The sequence below is a fragment of the Siphateles boraxobius genome, unplaced genomic scaffold, assembly GCF_051911475.1.
Source record: "Siphateles boraxobius isolate OS27281-9 unplaced genomic scaffold, OSU_SipBor_1 130, whole genome shotgun sequence".
NCBI lineage: Eukaryota > Metazoa > Chordata > Actinopteri > Cypriniformes > Leuciscidae > Siphateles > Siphateles boraxobius.
Window position 1 is genome coordinate 31,579,615 of NW_027508734.1, and position 10,149 is coordinate 31,589,763.

Consider the following 10,149-nt stretch of genomic DNA (forward strand, 5'->3'; position numbering starts at 1 on the left):
CCGGAATGTAAGCTTTCAGTGGAAGGCTGGTCGAATAAAAGAATTCTGCTTTTTTTTTGTAGTAATCCAAGCGTTTGAGCACTGTGCTGATTTGCTGAAGTTAAAATTAGGTGATAAAAGGAGATAAAATATAAAAATATAAAAGCGATAGAGCAAAGCGCGGAGCAGTAAGCAAGAGCGTCCGAACAGTAGCTGAGCAGGAAGCAGGAAGTGCACTGGGAAGGCTTTTATAAAGGTCAAATCAACTGCTGGCTTCTAAGTGTGTATTTTCAGGTAATTTCCAGGGCTCTGTGAGCTGCAGGAAAACAGTGGAGTGTCAATGGGCTGCTCTGACAATGATGTATCCATCCACATGATTTATCCAAGACTGGCAAGGCTTCACAAGAAAGCAAAGCATAATACTTGAATACTTTTTAACAGTGGCGACATTTTGCTGTTTTTCCAAAAATTCAAAATCCCAAATCAAAATAGGCTATGCTTAGTTTTCTGGGCATGATTCATAAGCCTCTCCATCTGTGTAGTATTTAATTTATGGATGACAGCAGAATTTTGTAGAACACATAAATAAATATGTGTTCTACATAAATAAATAAAAGTCTGCACTGTGCATACCTCCTGCTTGTTTTAATTTATTTTATTATACAGTGCTGGTTTGATTTTGATGCTACTTCGCTGTCAGACGCTAGGTGGCAGAGACGGCAACATTTCAGATCAGCAAGCTCGTGCTTTGTGTCGACAAGAGCTGGGTATATGTATAAACAATAACCTAGTAGTATGCACAGTAATGAAAAATACAATTCTTAATAATTAACTGTGTTCAGATTATAGGTAGTGAAGCAATGGTAAATTATGACATGATTGTAGCCTTTTATTTATCATTATTGTTTACTTGACTTTGGTTGTCGTTTTGAAAGCAACAAGCAATGTATTAATTTAAACACAATCCAGCTGTTTAATTTGGACAATTTGAACAACTTTGGACTTTCACCAATACCTTTTACAATTCAGGGATTTTTACAGTTGAAAAACAAATATAGTATAAACCCTTTTTAGAGTCTCTCTATACAGCCACGAGATGGCAGTGATGAGAAAGACATGAAAGAAAAGAAATACCAAATTAAAGGAATCGTTCACCCGTAAATGAAAATTCTGTCATCATTTACTTACCTTCATGTTAGAGAGTTATCTCTCACATAGCTCTATCTGACACCTCATGATCTATCATCATATGCTTAAAATCCCAAGTGACTGTAAATTAATGCATGATAGTCAATGTGTAGCTTATTTTTTCTGTAAAACAGCTGGTGCACAAACTTGCACAAATACATTTATCTACAGTATAAATAAATAAAAACAAGTGTAACGCAGTTTAGATATTATAGGAAGGAGGTGGCGGGAACCGGCAAACATTTAATAAACGTTAATAAATAAATAAACAAAATACAAAATGAAAGTAAAAGACAGCTGCCCCTGACGGACGACTCCTGTCACACATAATAAAACAAAAAAATCAAACAAAATCTAGGCCTGTCCTCTCTCGATCTCAACTGTCGCCGCTCCTTCTTTTATGCTTTCGCTCCTCCGTGAGAGATACGAGACCGGTGTGTCGCGCAGGTGTTGCTCATCAGTAATCACGCCACTGGCCTTGTGTCGCTCTCTCACACCCTTTCCAAATCTTGGTTGGCTCTCTCGGTTTGACCATTGCTCTGGGGATGAAACCCTGAGGACAGACTAACAGTCGCTCCCAGTAATCTACAAAACTCTTGCCAAAATTTGGATACAAACTGGGGTCCTCTGTCGGAGACCGCGTCTGTCGGGAGGCCATGAATACAAAAGACGTGATCTACGACTATCAACGCTGTCTCCTTAGCTGAGGGTAATTTGGGTAAGGGAATAAAGTGAGTTGCCTTCGAGAATCGGTCCACCACGGTTAAAACCACCGTGTTACCCTGAGAGGGTGGGAGGGCGGGGATAAAATCTAGAGCGATATGGGACCAGGGTCTCGAAGGAACAGGCAGCGGTTGAAGAAGCCCATCTGGGGGTCGATTGGAAGTCTTACCAGTGGCACAAACTGAGCAAGCCAAAACAAAACTGTGGATGTCACGAGCCATACGTGGCCACCAGAATCGTTGCTTGACTAAAAAACTAGTACGGTTAACTCCCGGATGGCAAGCCACGTTGGAACAATGAGTCCACTGGATAACGTCAGACCTTAATTCCTCTGGCACAAATAAACGGTTCGGAGGGCAGGCGGGCGGAGGCATTACCCCTTCTAAGGCCGTCTTGACCTTCGATTCGACCTCCCATACGAGTGTGGAGACGAATAGATTCCCCGGTAAAATGCACTCGGGAGTAGACGGGCGTTCGGATCGATCAAAAATGCGCGATAAAGAATCGGGTTTGATGTTTTCGGAACCCGGGCGGTACGAGAGAGTAAAGTCAAAACGTCCGAAAAAAAGTGCCCACCGAGCCTGCGTAGAGTTCAATCTTTTGGCAGTTCTGATATATTCCAAATTCTTATGGGCGGTCCAGACGATAAAGGGTACCCCTGACCCCTCCAACCAGTGGCGCCATTCCTCCAACGCTAACTTGACTGCCAACAACTCTCTGTTACCAATATCATAATTGCGTTCGGCAGGGGATAAACGATGGGATAAAAACGCGCATGGATGAACTCTGTCGTCTGTGGGAGAATGCTGAGATATCACCGCTCCTACCCCCACCTCTGACGCGTCGACCTCCACCACGAACTGCCGTGATGGATCAGGGGTAATCAGGATGGGGGCCGAAACAAAGCGGTCCTTTAGTTTGCCAAACGCTGCCTCAGCAGCGTCTGACCACCTGAACGCAGTTCTGGGGGAGGTCAAGGCGATCAGAGGCGAGGCTAGTTGGCTAAAATTGCGAATAAAACGCCGGTAAAAATGGGCGAATCCCAGAAACCTCTGTAGGGCCTTACGGGAATCTGGGATTGGCCAATCTACCACAGCCTTAACCTTCTCGGGATCCATGCGAATTCCCTCAGACGACACAATGTATCCTAGAAATGGAACAGACTGTGCATGAAAAACGCATTTCTCCGCCTTGACAAAAAGCCCATTCTCTAGCAGCCTCTGAAGCACTCGTCGGACGTGCTGCACGTGTTCCTGGAGAGAAGATGAAAATATCAATATGTCATCCAGGTAGACATAAATTAACTGATCAACCATATCTCGCAGTACGTCATTGACGAGAGCCTGGAAGACTGCTGGGGAGTTGGACAGCCCGAAAGGCATGACCAAGTATTCAAAGTGCCCCCTAGGGGTGTTAAAAGCAGTCTTCCATTCATCCCCCTTTCTAATGCGGACCAAATGATAAGCATTACGTAAATCCAATTTCGTGAAGATAGACGCTCCCTGCAGCCTCTCGAAGGCTGAAGACATCAACGGCAAAGGATAGGTATTCTTTACCGTGATGTTGTTCAACCCTCGGTAATCAATGCAAGGTCACAGAGATCCGTCCTTCTTCCCCATGAAAAAGAACCCCGCCCCCGCTGGAGAAGAAGAATGACGGATGAACCCAGATGCTAGAGAATCAGAAATATATTTCTCCATAGCCTCCCTCTCTGGGACAGAAAGTGAATATAACTTGCCTTTAGGCTGAGACTTACCTGACAGCAAATCTATAGCACAGTCATAGGGACGATGAGGAGGTAGAGAAGCAGCACGAGACTTACTGAACACTTCCTTCAGGTCCGAGTACTCCGCGGGCACGTTAGATAAATCCACTGCCTCCCCCATGAAACACAGAGACAGCAACAGACGAACAGGCAGACACAAGACAGGACTCATGACATCTACCACTCCATTCTAACACTGATTTCTTAAGCCAGTCGATCTTGGGGTTGTGTTCAGTTAACCAAGGGTGTCCGAGAACATTGGGTGCAAGTGGTGAGTTCATGATGTAAAAGGAATATGTCTCAGTGTGGTTTCCAGATGTGGTGAGTGTGATGGGTCCGGTGATGAGAGAGATGGTAGGAAGATCTTGACCGTTGAGTGCCTGAACTGCTATGCTACTGGTGAGTGGTAGAAGGAGAATGTTAAATCTTTGAGCAAAACCATGGTCCATGAAGTTACCTTCTGCCCCAGAATCCACCAGTGCCTGACAGTCGTGATTGTGGCCCGACCATCTTAGTCTTACCGGGAGGAGGGTCGAGGTAGATGAGGTCTTCGCAGCGGAGATCCCACCCGACAGTAGCCTCAACCTTACTGTCGGGCTTGGCCTTTTACAGGACAGTTGTAGGCAAAATGTCCAGCGGCCCCGCAATAAAGACATAGTCCTTGGGATCTCCGCCTCTCCTTCTCCTCCCGGGAAAGCCGAGCTCGCCCGACCTGCATGGGCTCGTGATCGTAGACGGGGCGGACCGCATCCCCGCCGCTGCATCGTGGACTCTCAGCTCCTCCCATGGCCCGATTCGTAGGTGCTCTCCATTCCACTCTCGATAAACGTGCGTCCACACGAAGGGCCAGATCCACGAGTCCGTTGAGAGATGTTGGAAGATCCAGGGCGTAGATCTCCCTTTGAACGCGGTCAGCCAGCCCATGCAGGAACATGTCCCACTGCGCCTCCTCGTTCCAGTGACAGTCTGCCGCCAGGGTTCGAAATTCGATGGAGTAATCCGATAATGATCTTTCCTCCTGTCGTAATTCTGCAAGCCTCCGAGCCGCCTCTCTCCCGGCAACTGCCCTGTCGAAGACCCTTTTCATCTCGGCGGAGAGTGTCTGGAATGAGGCGCAGCATGGATCCTGGTTCTCCCACACCGCCGTTCCCCAGAGAGCCGCTTTCCCAGTCAGTAATGTGAGCACAAATGCCACCTTAGATTCCTCCTGGATGAATGTGCGAGGCTGCAGGGCAAAGTGCATAGAGCAACGTGTTAGAAAAGCACGACAGAAACTTGGCTCACCGTCGTAGGTCTGTGGGATGGGTAGGCGGGGTTCTGACTGGGAAGCTCCCTCAGGTGGAACGAGGGGAACGGCCGGTGCGGGGGGCGCAGCGGGATCACGTAGCTGTTGTATCTGCTGGGTGAGCTCGGACACCTGCGCCACCAGTACTTGGACAGCGCGTCCCGTCTCATTGAGGTTCCTCTCCTGGGTTTCCATGCGTTGAATGCTGGAGTTAACAAACTCCTCCAACGGATTCACCTCACTCGCTGCTTCCATTATCGGTCAGATCGTTCTGTGACGGCAAAAACCACAGAAGCAATAATGCAAGTGAAGGAATATTTAATGTACAGTTTCCCGGTCAGATGACAACCAACAAGACTGGTAGCGCAGGGACAAGATGGTCAGGGTCCACGTGATGAGTCTTGAAGTGAAGTGAAGTGAGAGTCCAGGTGAGGTGAGGTGATCCACGGCAGTGATAATCCCAGGGAAAACACGAACAAGACACGAGCTGGCACGCCGACAGGAAAGGACAACCACACACGAAGGACTTCCAAACAACGATCTGACAATGAGAGTACAAAACAGTGAGTATAAATAGGGAATCGAATGAGCTTTAGCTGGTGAGTGGATAACGATCAGCTGAGCGCTGATCAGCTGGATCGCTGATCAGCAGAACGGAGTGGTAACGCCCACTCACACACACACACACACACAGATAACAACAGAAACACGAGACAAGAAGGAATCAATGAATTTATGAACCGTGACACTTACATTGGTAGACATCTTTAAAAAGAGCAGCTAAACCCCCACCTCTTCTGACAGATCTGCAGACACTCATAAAAGTAAAGTTAGGAGGAGCTGTTTCATTGAGGACTGTTGCACTGCAGCTTTCTTCAAGCCAAGTTTCATTTAGCAACATAAAATCCAGGTTCTATGTGGTTATTAAGTCGTTGACTAGAAAAGATTTATTTTTAAGTGAGCGGATGTTTAAAAGTGATAACTTAAGTCTTACTTTTTCTCCCCACAGCAATCTTAGTTTTGTCGTGTAATAGGCATCAGATTAGATGGCTTTGCTGTACGGCTTTTGAAGGCCTTAGACTTTCTATCATGTAATCGAACAGCAATAGCGAAAGATACAGGCACACTGGGTTCCCGCTTGTTCTGTAAACATTTGGAAAAGTTATTGTTATCATAGCGGGGACCCGACACAAATCACTGAGAGCTGGTATCAGTTGTTTTTGGTTCACCTCGAGCAGATGGAGGGGGGTGTGGGCCCTGGTGTTGTGGCAGAGGCCGAAGAGCTCTCACAGGAGGAGGGGGGGCGAGCTGGGCCCGCAGGCTTTGGTGGTTGTGGGGCCTGCCGTTTTTTGGTTGGTATCTGTGGGCTGGCAGCAAAAGAGTGGGATAGTCTGGTTCCAGCATACACCAGTTGTTCCATTTTCTCTGAGAAGCACAGAAGTGGAGATGCTGGAGAGAGAGATAACGTGACTGGTGAGAGGGGCTGTTGCTCTGGGGTTATCGGAGGCTGTGATATGCTGTCCAGGTTTCCTTGGCTGTTTTCCAGAAAGTCATCCTTGGGTGCTGAATCTTGGAGCAGTGCTAGTAAGTCACAGTCTGTCTGTGGTGAGCTCTGTGGGCAGGGCTCAGCTGAGATTGTGTCCGTGAGCAGAGGTTGTTGTGGCTGAGTGGTGTTATCATTGTCCTTGTGTGATGTGTCAACCGCATGTCCATTCAGGTGCTGAAGTGAAGTCCAGTGGTCATTCATACTGTATCCAGGTGTGTGTGTGCCATTCAGGTAGAGTGGATTGGCACACACTGCAGAAGGATGACGGAGGGAGAAGTAGATATTGTCCTTTAGCACTCTTGAACCAAGTTTGTTTGGGTGGTGGCCATTCTGTTGAAACAGTTGCCTCTGACTCCAGAAAAGTTTGAAGTGGTCAATGAAGTTCACTCCTTTTATATTGCAGGTTATTTGCAGCCATGTATTAAGCCCAAACAACCGTGAAAACCTGTTTGTTCCTCCTGCTGGGAGTGGTCCACTGATGAATGTTTGAACTTTCAGTCTTTTAAGTGTTTCAAAAAGTTCATTGAAATCCTCCTTAAGGAGTTCCGACTGCTCTTTATGAATATCATTCTTTCCCACATGAATGATGAGTTGATTTGCAGTCTTATGTTTCATATGAATGTTCTAAAGTTCCCTGTTTACATCAGAAGTTGTCGCTTGTGGAAGGCAGCATGTAGTTGTATCCCTGCTGCTAATGTTTCTGATTATTGAGTCGCCCACTATCAGAGTCCTGGGCACGGAGCTGAGTGTCGCTGTCTGCTCGACCTTGAGCCCCAGTTAGCATCATTGTTAGCTACTGGCTGATTCAGTCTGTGTTCATTCATCAAATTTGGGGATTCCTCATTGATTAATACTTCAAATCTGTTCTCAAGATGTATAGGCGGTGGTAGGAGACCAGTGTTTGCAATCCTTGTCATAGCCATATCTGGGGTAGAGGATGCTACTGCGGCAATATGTGATGCTCGTGACAATCTGATGCCTCGAGTGCCTTTGGGTCTCGCTCCTTGTTTGTGCCATCGATTTGTAAGTCGATCGGCTTGTTTCTCTACACTCAGTATAGCCTGTCGAGGAGCACTAGATTCATGGGACTCACCGCCTGTATGCTGAGGACGTCCATGACGAAGCTCTGTTGTGTGTTCTGTCTGGTTTGGTGGTCCAGCAATTAACTTTGTTTCAAGAACTGCAATCCTTTGTAAAAGTCTGTGTCAGTTAGAGCAGCAAGTAGATTCCAGAGGAGGCATTTTCTTATCCTTATGAATGTCCTAATGGCAGTTGTTTCTTCTCTTCCCCGGAATGTAAGCTTTCAGTGGAAGGCTGGTCGAATAAAAGAATTCTGCTTTTTTTTTGTAGTAATCCAAGCGTTTGAGCACTGTGCTGATTTGCTGAAGTTAAAATTAGGTGATAAAAGGAGATAAAATATAAAAATATAAAAGCGATAGAGCAAAGCGCGGAGCAGTAAGCAAGAGCGTCCGAACAGTAGCTGAGCAGGAAGCAGGAAGTGCACTGGGAAGGCTTTTATAAAGGTCAAATCAACTGCTGGCTTCTAAGTGTGTATTTTCAGGTAATTTCCAGGGCTCTGTGAGCTGCAGGAAAACAGTGGAGTGTCAATGGGCTGCTCTGACAATGATGTATCCATCCACATGATTTATCCAAGACTGGCAAGGCTTCACAAGAAAGCAAAGCATAATACTTGAATACTTTTTAACAGTGGCGACATTTTGCTGTTTTTCCAAAAATTCAAAATCCCAAATCAAAATAGGCTATGCTTAGTTTTCTGGGCATGATTCATAAGCCTCTCCATCTGTGTAGTATTTAATTTATGGATGACAGCAGAATTTTGTAGAACACATAAATAAATATGTGTTCTACATAAATAAATAAAAGTCTGCACTGTGCATACCTCCTGCTTGTTTTAATTTATTTTATTATACAGTGCTGGTTTGATTTTGATGCTACTTCGCTGTCAGACGCTAGGTGGCAGAGACGGCAACATTTCAGATCAGCAAGCTCGTGCTTTGTGTCGACAAGAGCTGGGTATATGTATAAACAATAACCTAGTAGTATGCACAGTAATGAAAAATACAATTCTTAATAATTAACTGTGTTCAGATTATAGGTAGTGAAGCAATGGTAAATTATGACATGATTGTAGCCTTTTATTTATCATTATTGTTTACTTGACTTTGGTTGTCGTTTTGAAAGCAACAAGCAATGTATTAATTTAAACACAATCCAGCTGTTTAATTTGGACAATTTGAACAACTTTGGACTTTCACCAATACCTTTTACAATTCAGGGATTTTTACAGTTGAAAAACAAATATAGTATAAACCCTTTTTAGAGTCTCTCTATACAGCCACGAGATGGCAGTGATGAGAAAGACATGAAAGAAAAGAAATACCAAATTAAAGGAATCGTTCACCCGTAAATGAAAATTCTGTCATCATTTACTTACCTTCATGTTAGAGAGTTATCTCTCACATAGCTCTATCTGACACCTCATGATCTATCATCATATGCTTAAAATCCCAAGTGACTGTAAATTAATGCATGATAGTCAATGTGTAGCTTATTTTTTCTGTAAAACAGCTGGTGCACAAACTTGCACAAATACATTTATCTACAGTATAAATAAATAAAAACAAGTGTAACGCAGTTTAGATATTATAGGAAGGAGGTGGCGGGAACCGGCAAACATTTAATAAACGTTAATAAATAAATAAACAAAATACAAAATGAAAGTAAAAGACAGCTGCCCCTGACGGACGACTCCTGTCACACATAATAAAACAAAAAAATCAAACAAAATCTAGGCCTGTCCTCTCTCGATCTCAACTGTCGCCGCTCCTTCTTTTATGCTTTCGCTCCTCCGTGAGAGATACGAGACCGGTGTGTCGCGCAGGTGTTGCTCATCAGTAATCACGCCACTGGCCTTGTGTCGCTCTCTCACGGCCCTCGGCCTCGTCCTGCTCGCCACATCAAACATTATGTGTAATTATATCCAAAATCCCAAAATAAATGCATATTAAATAGCACATGGATAGTGCCTTTGAAACTATATTGGCTAGCTAAAATATGTATTTCGATATGTAGGCTATTTATTTTGGGAAGTTGTTTATAATTACACATAATTATTGTTGATATTATATAGTGACTAGTAACTTAAGAAATGCAATGGGAGTGACTCATTGTAGATCGTTACTGGAACTGCTACTTCACTAAAGCCTAGATTTTAGTGGACGTACACTGCATATGTAATTTGCATATAATTTACAATCACATACTACATTCATTCATTACTGTCCAGCTCTCATATCAAATATGTTGCGGTATTAGTCATATAGAATGTGACCTAACATTCTTGCAAAAAGTGACTGGGTAATGTTGGGTCAGAATGGCTTTATGGCTTTAACTGTCTAGAGTTTTTTTTCTGAGACTCTCATCCATTATTCAGTAATGATTGAATCAAGAGTCACTTGTCTTGTCCTCTAATTAGGCCACTGTTGCATGTCCTGCAGGATCATTCAAAGAATTTGAAGGGCACTAAACACAAGCACACTTGCTTTTATGTTGACCTTATGCCTTTTCATAAGCACACAACAGCACAACTGCTATATGGATGTAAACTTCAATCAAGCCTTTAATGGTCATATGAGCGTAAAG

General features: G+C 44.4%; 1 long non-coding RNA gene across 1 annotated transcript; it reads left to right on the forward strand.

Moving 5' to 3' along the window:
* Positions 1-7,980, forward strand: LOC143736628 (uncharacterized). Its single transcript, XR_013203516.1, has 2 exons — positions 1-58; positions 7,816-7,980. It is a non-coding gene; the product is annotated as an uncharacterized LOC143736628 (long non-coding RNA).
* Positions 7,981-10,149: the final 2,169 nt, after the last annotated feature.